This window comes from Polistes fuscatus, unplaced genomic scaffold, assembly GCF_010416935.1.
Source record: "Polistes fuscatus isolate 324 unplaced genomic scaffold, CU_Pfus_HIC Scaffold5, whole genome shotgun sequence".
Lineage (NCBI taxonomy): Eukaryota > Metazoa > Arthropoda > Insecta > Hymenoptera > Vespidae > Polistes > Polistes fuscatus.
Window position 1 is genome coordinate 13,059,216 of NW_025113129.1, and position 12,422 is coordinate 13,071,637.

Below are 12,422 nucleotides of genomic sequence, written 5' to 3' on the forward strand. Positions count from 1 at the left end.
GTGTATTAAAAAATGAACGGTTTTTTCATAGAGCGTATAATTAAATTGTTAATGGTGTTACAGGGAAAACTCGGTTATCTTGAAAAGTTGTTACGTTTAGCGCGTATACGTAAAAAATAAACACTTTTATCTTATTAATGAAATACTTACGTGATGATAGCTATTCAAATTGATCTAATTTAACTTTACAATACAACGTATCATATATATATATATATATTATCCAAGTTTAATTAATTCCACGATAATATCTGCACGAGAAACAGGAACATTTTCTTTACTCGTTATTATAGCTACGTTAATGATAGTTTTTAATCGATTGACATTAGAAACGATACGTTGATTACTTTCCATTAACGATTGTATTATATACATCTAACGTTGTCCTATTTAACACGTTCGCATAGATGCATAATAAATCAACAGTTTCGTCATTTAGCAGATATATTACGTTAAACGATGATTCACAAATTGATTTGAAATTACTCGACGAAAAGTATCGATAATATGCTTAAGCTTAATTAATTTACCGATAACTTTTTCCCCCCTTTCACGCTTCCCTCCCCCTCTCCTTCTCTCCCCGATATACTACGAGCGCACACGACATACGTGCACGATCATTTTGCATACGCGAAATATATACACATATATACGCAGATATGGGAACCCATATAAAGATAGATACATCTCCATGTAAAGTTTGCTTAACGATCGGTACTCGTTAGGTGTCCTTCATTAATATCCCTCGGCACGTTTTATTCAAGTAAAAGAAATCTTATCGTTATCTAAGTTGTCAGCGAGTGTCTCGTAATCCTTTAGCTAAGAAGATGCAATAGAATATCGCAATGATAATTGGCCTAAGTTGCTCGCACCTATCCTTTCTCTCTCTCTCTCTCTTTCTCTTTCTTAGTATTTCTTTCTTTTCGTTTCTCTCATTCGAGTAATTTAGATCCGATTCGTCCGAGAACGCTTGTTCGGCACGTACGCAATTTAGAATTAATGTATTTCCTGTATCGCGGAGAAGCAAAAGGCAATCGCTGTGGTTGTTCTTCGCTACCGGCGTGTACGATAGGAGCACGACACTACCGGTTTTCGAGTTGGACGCCGAAAAAAAATCCATTCGCGATCCTCCCAGCGATAACTGCCTCCTCTCCCTCTCCCCCTGCCCACCACCTTCCTCCTCCTCCTCCTCCTCCCCCTTTTCTTTCTCCGACAATCCTCTCGCGGTTCGCGCGCTCACCTTCCCGCTCTGCCTCGGGAAAATAATCGGGAAATTAATCGTACGATTGAGAAATTAAAGTGTCTACTTTGTACGAGAGAGAGAGAGAGAGAGAGAGACACGATACGACAACATGGCACGTGATAGACAGTGAAGGATATTCCTTTGCAATACGGATTACACGGGTTGTATCTTTCTCCGATCGATACCTTCTTCCTTTGGATTAGAAAATATTTGAACAATGTTTGCGTTATCGAGATAAAGATTGATAAATATTACTTTGATTTTTGTTCTCTCTTTATTCGTTGAATACCGAATAGGAGTATTTATCGTAAGAGGTTTACCAGAGATGTCTATTCCTTTGAAATCGTATTCTCCTAATATCCATTGCATTATGCGATTATCGAGATGGCGTAACATCGTGTATCCGGTTAGCGAAGTAAATTAGTAAGAAACAGTATTAACCTACGTAAAGAGAAAGAATTATAATACGAAGTATGAATGAGAAGGATATTTCGAATAAATCAGAAAACAATATAGGTACCCCTAATAAAAAATTAGTTAACATAGAAATCGGTTGATATTTAAAAATTGAAAAAAAAAAACAAAAAAATTGTAAAAGAGCGAAAAATAATTCGTAACCCGTGCGAAAGTAAGGTCTGCGCGGATCTCGAAGGAAAGGGGCAATACGTTATTCGTATTTTTCGTGGCACCCCGTATAGAGAATGTAGGCGCGAGGGGTGCGGCAGCCCTGGGCTGGTCGGCGGAGGGCCTGACAGTCACTCAATGAATTATTGGCCATAATAGCAGTGGCAGCGAAGCTAAGGCCCCGTTCTCTCCTTGCATCTTGGGCCCACAACTCGATTCTGGGGCCCCCGTAACCCGTTGGCGTCGTACCGCGAGACGAAACGTATTGTTGCTGTGCACGCTCACTACTAGGGTAGGGTATACTCTCCTTGCAACTACCACCACCACCACCACCACCTCCACCACCACCACCACCATCAACAGCACCACCATCACCGTCGGCCAAAGACCAGAGACTTTATTTCTCTTTACGCTCGAAGAAAAAGAAAGAGAGTGAGTAAGAGAGAGAGAGAGATAGATATAGGACCCCATGCACCTCGATTTCGACGAACGAAACCAGTCACGACGTTCGAGGTCCAATTCCGTGGCGGCCTTCTTCTTCGCGAAACGAGCAACCTTCTCGTTTACTCTTTATTTCAAATTTCTTTAGATCGTCCTCGCGAGATGACGATCTTTTAAGAAGAGAACAGACCAAAAGTAAGTTTACTTAAATTGATTTTTAACCCTATATCAAATCTTATACGATTATACTATACGTTAGATAGATATATTTATAAAGATAAGGCACAGATATAATTTATTCCTATACTTTTTACATAAGTAATTCTTATATGGACCGTTTATTTTGAAAAAAATGCTTAATTTTATGTATAACTAATTTGTGTTTAATTTCTTACAAAATGTCCATGTTTTGTACAATTTAAAATTGATCGGTAAATGCAATTGCATAATCACAGAGATATATTAACCTTTAATTTTCTCGAAACAAAAGAAAATGGACTTACACCACTTTCTAAATAAATGATCCATACATTATTATTATTATTAATCAAACGAACAAGATAAATATCTATAATTCGTTAGACAAGATGTTATTATTGTTCGTGTCATTAGTATTAAAATTCTAATGAAATTTAGTTTTGCACGAGTTATGATATCCAGTGGGATCGAAAGGATTAACTTCCTACGTAGTACGAAGTAGATACATTTGGAAAAGGATCATTGACCTTGTAAGCGGCGATCCTGGAACGTCGTGAGTCGGCTTCACCTGCCAACGAAGAAAGAGAGAAAGAGAGAAAGAGAGAGAGAAAGAGCCGGGGAAATAACGGGAGTCGATAGTTTCCCGAACACATACCTTACCTATGCGAACTCTTCGAACTATCGCGAAGTCGATCGGGAGGTTCGACTTTGTTTCAAGACATCCAGCGAATTCTTCAATTCTCGATTTACGATTTATCGCTAGGATTATTATAAATCAACGACAAAATCAAACTCTCGACTCGCGTTATATTTTTTGTTTATTTTTTAAATAATTTTCGAAAAGTGTATTACAAAAAATAAGAAGGATTATCCAATTTTATAATTTTTGGTTGTTATCAAAATTAACAAAAAAAGAGAGAGAGAGAGAGAGATTTGTTTCATTCTTTTCTTCTCGCATGCTACGAATTCATTCTTTTTCTTTTTTTTCAAAACGATCGAGAAAGGCATATAGATAAGGATCGAACGAACGAACGAACGAACGAACGATCGATCGATCTTACGACTTTTCGTGGAAAATAACAAGGAACGAAGAAAGAAAAAGATAGAGAGAGAGAGAAAGAGAGAGAGAAGGAGAGGGAGGAAAGTTTTCGAAAGAGTCGGAGAGGCACCCGTTCGTTCCCCACCCTTATTATTATCGTCGTTGTTCTTATTAATATTATTATTATTTTATCATCACGGCTGTCCCTGCGGGTATCCACGAAGGGTGATGGAACGAGGCTGTGGCAGTGGCGATGGTGATGAGGATGCCTCTCTGGAGAAAGAGAGAGGACCTGAGAGCCAGAGATGCAAAGAGCACCAGAAGAAGAAGAAGAAGAAGAAGAAGAAGAAGAGGAGAAGAGAAGAGGAGGGAGAGGGGAGAGGTAAGTTGGTACGAAAGAGAGAAAGAGACAACAAGTGGAACGAAGAGGAGAAGAAGAAGAAGAAGAAGCGGAGGAAGCCGAGGAGGAGGAAGAGGAGGAGGAGGAGGTTGGTCAGAGGGAAAGAGTACCTACGCATTGCAGCAGACATTATGCTAATCTGCGAGCGAGGATGTATGCCCGATAAGCCGCCTGTGCTTCGGTATATAAGTCCCCTTCTGCCAGCAGTGAAGCCCAGGGGCCCCACGCCCTCGATCTCACGTACATGTACATTACTCTGCACGTGTACGTGCGTGCCTTACATTACGTTACTTTACGCCGTAAAGTAACTTTCTCTCGCATACTCGCATGTGCTCATCCCTCTCTCTCTCTCTCTCTCTTTCCCTCTCCCTCTCTTTCTCTCTCTCCCCACTCTCTTTCTTCTCTTTTCTATCCAGTGTTTTATCTCGTTCTAACGGAATCCTGGAAGAGGATTTGGTTGTTCGAGCTTGGAAGTCCCGTTCAAGGTCGATCCTTCCACGAATTTTTTATTACTATTATACGAACGTAGCGGAGAGAGGAATAATGTTACTTCGAAAATGGAAACTATTTTTCCACATTTTTTTCGGCAAGGGGTTATAAACAAAATAATTAGATTTTATTTTTCAGTCGACGTCTTATCACGTGGCGGCGACGACAGTGGTTGTGGTGCTGGTGATGGTGGTGGTGGTGGTGGTGGTGGTTCCTTTTGAATCACTGCGCTCTCTGCCCTGAGCTTCGCATATATCGCGTGCTATAATTCAGGGTATATAACGTGCGTTTACATTTTACAAGAAAAATGCGGAAGAACGCGTTACTCGCTTAGAGAATCTGCCTCTTTCTCTCCCCCCCCCACCTCCTCCTCTTCCTCTTCTCGCCATCCATGCCCGTTGTTGTTTTTCTCTTCTGATTTATTATTTTTTTCTTCTCCGAAATGAACGCACACACACACACACACACGCACACAAACACACACTTACGCAGAAAATCGTACGTATTTTGGTGTGGTTGAAAAAAAAAAAAAAAAAAAGAAAAAAAGAAAAACGCATACATCGTAAGCGTAGGTAGAGATACGTACATCGAATACGCGTGACCGCGGCTAATTTTAACATCATTATCTTTGTATGCGCGTGGTCGAATGGATTATGGTCTTCGCGTGAGCGCCGTTTCAACATCGCCGATGAGAGTTTTCTCCTTCCCCATTCCTCTGCCGAACTCGCCCTCCCCACCTCTCTTTCTTTGTATTTCGTATTATATCTGTAACGAGATTTGCAAGGAGGTTGCCGTGTGGCACTCTAGATAACAAGTTTTAGGAAGTAATTTAACAAACCCGCGATAATCGTTTACGTAATTTGCAGAAAGCTTTAATGCTTAGGGTACCACAACAACCAAATAAACCAACAAACCAATCAACCGACTGCTTAACCTGGACTCTAATACTATTCGAAAAATCAATACAAACGTATTCCCCCCTCCCCCTCACTCCTATCTATAACTATAGTTATAGTCTCCACTAGTGGAAAGACACATCGGAATAGAATTCCTCCAACCGAATGGGTCGGAGTACTTTCAACGATATGCTAATTGAGTTCGAACATTCAGATTATAATGGTAGACATTTTGGATTGACGATAAATCTCGTGAAACTCCGAATAACCGATGTCGTCGGCAAGACTGTCTCCTCTCTTTTCTTGGAACTCGACTGAACACCCCCCTTCCCCTTTCCTCCCCACCCCTTTTCCTTTCCTCCCCCCACCCCCCCAATAACTCCCCATAACTCGTTCTTATAAGGTCAACTGCGGAAAAGGGAGTCGATTCATTGAAAAAAATTCGCACAATTCACCTATCCCTTTTGCAACGCACCGATCTCTTTTATACGAAACCCCCCCCCCTCAGCCCACCCCCTTTCTCTCGCCGTTGCTCGTCTTCCCCATTCTTCACTCCCCCTCTCCCTCTCTTTTTCTTTTTCTTTTTTTTTTTTTTTTAATGCTATGGACTTCGCGCGGGCCATTCGAACCAAAACGATAAATCCACTTGGGTAAGACGTTAAAGGTGACTAATTATCACGAGATATACAGTGACATCAAAAAGAGGGACGAACTTATTTGAATACAATCGAAACCAAGGATATCCATTTTCTTACATTCCCCGAGTCGACGAGAGAAGGACCCCCCCCCCTTTCTTTCTCTCTCTTTCTTTCTTTCTTTCTTTCTTTACGTACTACTTTCTCCTAAGAATACTGACACTACGTAGGAACTTGACTTAACTCGTGAATCGATTAAGAATTGTCACGGATCGGCTGGAATTAACAAAAATTTTACCATTTGTTTGTAAATAGTAATTTTAAAATCCTAAAGTTATTCCATTTAACAAAAGAAAAAAAAAAAGAAAATGCGAGTAAAGTAAAATTGATTAAACAGAATCTAACAACGATTCTTCTTTGAAATCTATTATAAAATCTCCTTAAGCATATTACACGCTATTAGAATTATTATAATAACAGGTTTTCATTCTCCGTGGATAGATAATAGGGAAGAAAAGAGGGGGGGGGAGGAAGAGGAAAGAAAAAGTGTAATGGAAAAACTTTTGCTTTCGTCGCAGTTACGCGATTGTAAAGTTTGACTCACGCACTCGGCACACTGCTGACTGACGTACGTTTAGGTTGAATAATCATTTGACGTTTGCATCGAATCGTAATGCATTCTTCCATGCACTCTCTTCCCCCCCCCACTCTCTCATCGTTCGACATGGCACGTACCGATCTACTTAATAGTCCCCGTCAACGCTTCGAAGTTGACCTCGGGGCCACTGGTTGGCTGGCTTTACGACCCGTTGACTATCATCCACGACGCGATGTCCTGAATCATTCCGCGTCTCTACTTTCATTCAAACGCACAACAAATCCTGGCAAGAACCAACGCTTCTCTATCGCGGCCTATAATCTTCGATTATCTTTACCCACGAAAAATAAAACGAGTTAACATTTACGATACCCCTACATCCTTGTTCCTTATATCTTTCTAAATGTTTTTATTTCTTTCTTTCTCTTTCTTTTCTTTTCTTGTGTCTTTTTTTCTTTTTTTTAAGAAGAGAAACACAATAGAGAAAACGACCGAGTAAAGCGTGATCTATCTATCTATCTATCTATCTATTTATCTATTCATCCATCCTTATTCTCGTTCGATCATTTTTAAACAAATATTTCAACGTACACTTTTACCACCAATGCGCGCGTCTCATAATTGTCGACTCAAAATTCTTCGAATATATTTTCTATAAAAAAAAAAAAAAGAATCGCGGAAGAGACGACACGGTTCGTGGTATTCGCAACGAACAAAATTCATACGGAAGAGGAATTTGTAATCTTACAAATATGACTTAATGAAAATTGATGAGATTTTTCTTGAAGAAAGAACGAATAACATTTTCCTTCTCGCTTCTTTGTCATTCCAATGCGAATAAAAAGGAATAGGAGAAAAAGCAGAAGAAGAAGAAGAAGAAGAAGTATACGCGAGTAAGTAAAAAAGTCGAGTCGATTATGCAGTTGTCTCTTGGGATACGTGTCAAAGAGAGTAGCAGAGATAGAGAGAGAGAGAGAGAAAGAGAGAGAGAGAGATAAGAGAGAGGAGACTCGGGAGGCGCGAGTTCAGTTGCTCGCTCGCGCGCAAGGCAGAAGTATCCGAGACAAATCGCTACAAGGATACATAACTTTCCCGTCGGAAGGGGTTTCTTTGCGGTTTATGTGCGAGAGAGGGAAGGGGAGACGGAGACGGAGGTGGAGGTGGAGGTGGAGGTGGAGGTGTAGGACGAGGATAAAGATGGGGAGGGAAAGAAAGAAAGCAAGCAAGCAAGCAAGCAAGCAAGCGAGAGAGAAGGAATGTCATGCGATGTGTCCGGCCAAACACCGAACACCATAGACTTAAGTTGCGCCAAGGCAACCGAGCAACCACCCCCGTTCCCTTCGCCAATCCGTTTATACCAACGACTACTAAACAAGTACGCAAGTAGCTGGGACTTTGAAGGTGGAGGAGCAGGAGGAGGGGGAGGTTTACCGCGAAGCTTATATTGCGGTAAGTGGGCAACCATTGTCCCGTAGTAAGTAACGGCCCGGTAATACTATTTTCCTATTTCTCGCACCAACGTGTCGTAATCCACGAGTTTATCTATCTTTCTCTTTTCCTACCAACCCTCTCTCCCCCCCCCACCAACCCCGAGGAAATCGACACACCTATCGCATCTTTTCCTTCATTTTCCCCTCTTTGAAAGACACGTCATTTATTTCCCCAGGGTATACTTTAGCATCTTCGACGTTTTGCGAGAACCATTATTATTCTAATCATTTTTTTCTTCCCCTTTTTGTTTCCTATTCCTTGACTTTTAACCCCCCCGCGTTTGCCGTTCCTTACTCCTATCTATTATATCTAATGTAAGCGATGCTAGTATTAAGAAGAGATTATTTATATAAATGAGGATGATTTTTTCTTTATATATTTTACTCGTTTATATCGTATTGGAAATCTTAGTTTTTAAACGTTACCGACTTACCGAGTAAGTATGCGTTTCGTTCCATTTTATCGCCGCGTATATTTTTGTTCAGTCTCATTTTCATACGTATTCCTCTCGAATAAAAATAGGGCGTGGCTGCGATAAGAAGCCGAATAAACGAACGAATTTGAAAAACAAATTTGCACGAAGTTTATATCGCGTTACGAACCTGTAACTAAGTAAGTAAGTAAGTAAGTAAGTAAGTAAGTACTTCCGTTGGATTTCCACGAATTTAGAAAAGGGCCAAGAGGTCTTCTGGTGGTACAGATATTCGGGACGAGAGGCGATGCACGTTTAAGATCCGAGTTGCATTATTTCCGGTCGATTCTCTTCCAACAGGGTATCTCGTTACAGCGGACTTTATTCGGGCTCCAATCTGCGCAATTACATCTCGGAACGATATCAAAGGTAGTACGTTCGTTTTCTCGTGAGCAGGCAGAATCAAACAGAGAGAAAGAAAGAGAGAAAGAGAAAGAGAGAGAGAGAGAGAGAGAGAATCTGTGCAATCGGTAGCCATTCTGTTCTCTTTCTCTTTCTCTTTTATTTCTCTCTTATTCCGTTTCCCTGTGCACACACACACAAACACACACACGCACACATATTCGGTCTAAGTCTCTTCAATCCTTCACTACTACCATCACCAGCATCATCTCAGGTGACTTCCATAAATTACTTGGCAAGCTTTTTGGGAAGTTATACCAAGTGTCTTCTTGGTCCAGCAGAGAGTACCAACCAACCAACGTTGGACCTGGCGTCAGTTGGAGTGTGCAATTCCATGCACTGCGCCAAGGACTCGCATATAACGTATGTATGTATGTGTGTGTTTGTGTATATGAGCATACCAAAGAGAGAAAGAGAGAGAGAAGAAGAGAGGGTCCTCGGCACAGGAGGGGGGCCCAAATAATATTTCAAAATTAATGTCATGCGGGGCCTTCCAAAGGGGTCCGGTGGGTTCCGCACCACCTTCCTGCATAAGATAAGGCCCTCTTGGCCACCGCTCGTGAGACAAGGACCGACAAACCGACCGACCGACCGACCGAACGAACGAACGAACGAAGGAACGAACGAACGAACGAACCGAGGGAACGCGAGCTTCGAGAACCGAAGAAGAAGGTGAGCGTGCGAGCGAGCGAGCGAGCGAGTGAGCAACAAAACCAAGAAATAAAGAGAGAAAGAGGCATGGAATGTGTGGGTCTAGAGAGAACACACATAGCCAGCTCGTGGATGGCTCGAAGAAGAAGGAACGAAAGAGAAACAGAGAGAATGAAAGAAAGAAAGAAAGAAAGAAAGAAAGATGGAAGAGAAGCACCGAGTGCCTGAGGGATAGAGTGGAAGAAGAGAAGCTAAAGTCTCGTCTCGTGAGAGGAAAGGATCGGAGAATAGCGTGCATTCGAAAGATAGAAAGAGAGAGGGAAAGATAGCCGACGACCGAAAGAGAGAGAGAGAGAGAGAGAGAGAGAGAGAGAGAGAGAGAGGAGTTAGCAAGGGTGGGAAGGGAGAAGAAGGACGTACTTGCGTGTGTGCACGCGTGACTAACGGAGAGACGGAGATGGAATGAGTCAAGAAGAGGAGGGAGAAGAAAGAGAGAGAGAGAGAGAGAGAGAAAGAAGGAAACGATGACGCCGATGGTGGTGAACCTTAGGAAAAGGATAGAGAGAAAAGCGAGACCGAACGAAGGAGACAAACGCACATCTCCCCGAGCCCTCGAGAAAGGATCTAGACTCTCTAGGGCCAAACCACTTCTCTCTCTCTCTCTTTTTATCCCTTCCCTTCTCTTCCTCTCTCTCTCTCTCTCTCTGTCGCACCTCGCGCGTTCCTCTTTCTATCTCCTCTCCCTTTCTATCCGCCTGCATTCCTCGCACAGGCGCATAGAACCGAGCGTGCATTTCTTTCTTCCCCCTCTTCTCCTCTTCCTTCTCTTCCTCCTCCTCCTCCTCCTCTTCTCTTCTCATCTTTCTTCCTCCTCTTCTTCACCTCTTCTTCTTCCTTCTTGAACTCACATCCTCCTCTCTCCCTCCAACACTAATTCACGTTGACATCTTCGCTCTGCGGACACACCGACCGACCGACCGACGGACGGACGGACGGACGGACGGATGACTGTTGGCGTTGGGAGGGTCAGGATGACGACGACGAAAGGGCCAAACAAGGTGGATACCGACTGAACGATAGGAACTATCGAAACTATCTTCTCTCTCTCTCTCTCTCTCGTGGAAATTCGCGAATCTATGACTTTTAATGGATTTTTTTGTTCTAAAATTGTTTGTAGTCTCTCGTGTGCGTTAATGTTTTCAGGTTTTCGAGGAATACAAATGTGACGATAAATTTGTATACTTTTTATAAAATAATTGTTCGTTAATTAGAATCCAATCGACGAGATTATACAATTGTACTTGACTAGCATAAAATGTAACCGATATTATACAAATGTAAAAAGTAAAAAAAATAAAAAAAAAAAAGAAACAAAAGAATTCGAATTACTACGAATAAATTGATATTTCTCGGAAGACCATTAGAAATTATTAACGTGGGTATGAATATCCATCCCGCGTGTTCGATAAGATCGCGGTAAAATCGTCGATGAAGATTCAATGATTAATCTGTGATTCAACGATTAAAAAAAGAAAAACAAGATAGGTAGTAAAGGAAAGATAGAAGAAGAAAGAAGAAGAAGAAGGAAGAAGAGAAAGGGGTTTCGAGTAGTAGAAAGAGAGAGAAAGAAAGAAAGAAAGAAAGAAGGCTTACAAAAAGGTTTGACAGATGGAATTGCTTGGGAGTCCGGTAGACGTGTAGAGATTCGTGTTACGTGTCCGAGTGTTTGTCTAGGCCCTAAATAAATGTAAATCAAGCATAGTAAGCTACGAGACGGAGAATTGGAGCCCCATGGTTTTCTGGGACTGAATTTCTGGGATCCCCATGCATCATTCGACTTTACGTTCTATGCGTATAACCTGTGTATATGTTCCTGAACCCCCTGCCCCCTCCTCCCCCCCCCACCTGCCACCCTACCTTCTCGTGGGATTTCGATGCCTCCGCTTCTTTTCTTTGCTCTTACAAGGAAAAGCAATGTTAAAGGGAAAATTATTCTACTCTAACGCATACTTCAAACACAACGTTCGTCCAACATTCGTAAAAATGTCCGTTGTTGATGCCATGCTGGTAGCTAGCTATCCTGCTTATACAAATAATTATTCAATCCCTCCCCCCCTCCTAGCCCCCCTTCTCCCCTCATCGCCCAATTACATTCAACTCCGACATTCCAACACCCCACCCGTGTTCATCGTTTAGGCATTTATTATTACCGATCGAGAACATTTTCTAGATCGAGGTTGGTTAATAGAAACGATATATCTTTGCCTATATACTATTAAAATGATTGTTATTACTATTATCATTATTATTGTTGTTATTATAAGGATAGAACGGGTAAAGGAGAAACGGGGAGGGATTTCATTTCTTTAGATTACCACTTGGCGAGGTGAGCTGCTAGGATGTACAAAGCACTAATTATAGAGTCGGATCATGCAAGGAACAATGTGTGCGCTGCATTTTGCCGAAGCGGAATGCGTCGGACTTATCTTGCAAAAGCGTTTCTGCCGGTGCATTGTTGTAGTCCTCAACATACCACTTACTAACTGCTCCCAGCTGCCTTTTTTCTTAACATCATCGTAACGTTCAATGGATTATGTTCAGTATTTATGTATATGTGTGTATGCGAGTGTAGGTATATCACATTTATTTCTATTTTCTTCTAATTCACGAAAAAGAAAAAAGGTCGATGGGAAGAACGAAAAGAACTTTTTCGGCAAAAATCGGTCGTTGTTGTTCGAGTCTAACGATCTCAAAGTTTCTTCGGTTAAAAGTAAGAAGAAAAAAGTGTCGATAGAGGAGGATTTTTAAATGAAGTTAAAAAGAGAGAGAGAGAGAGAGTGGCT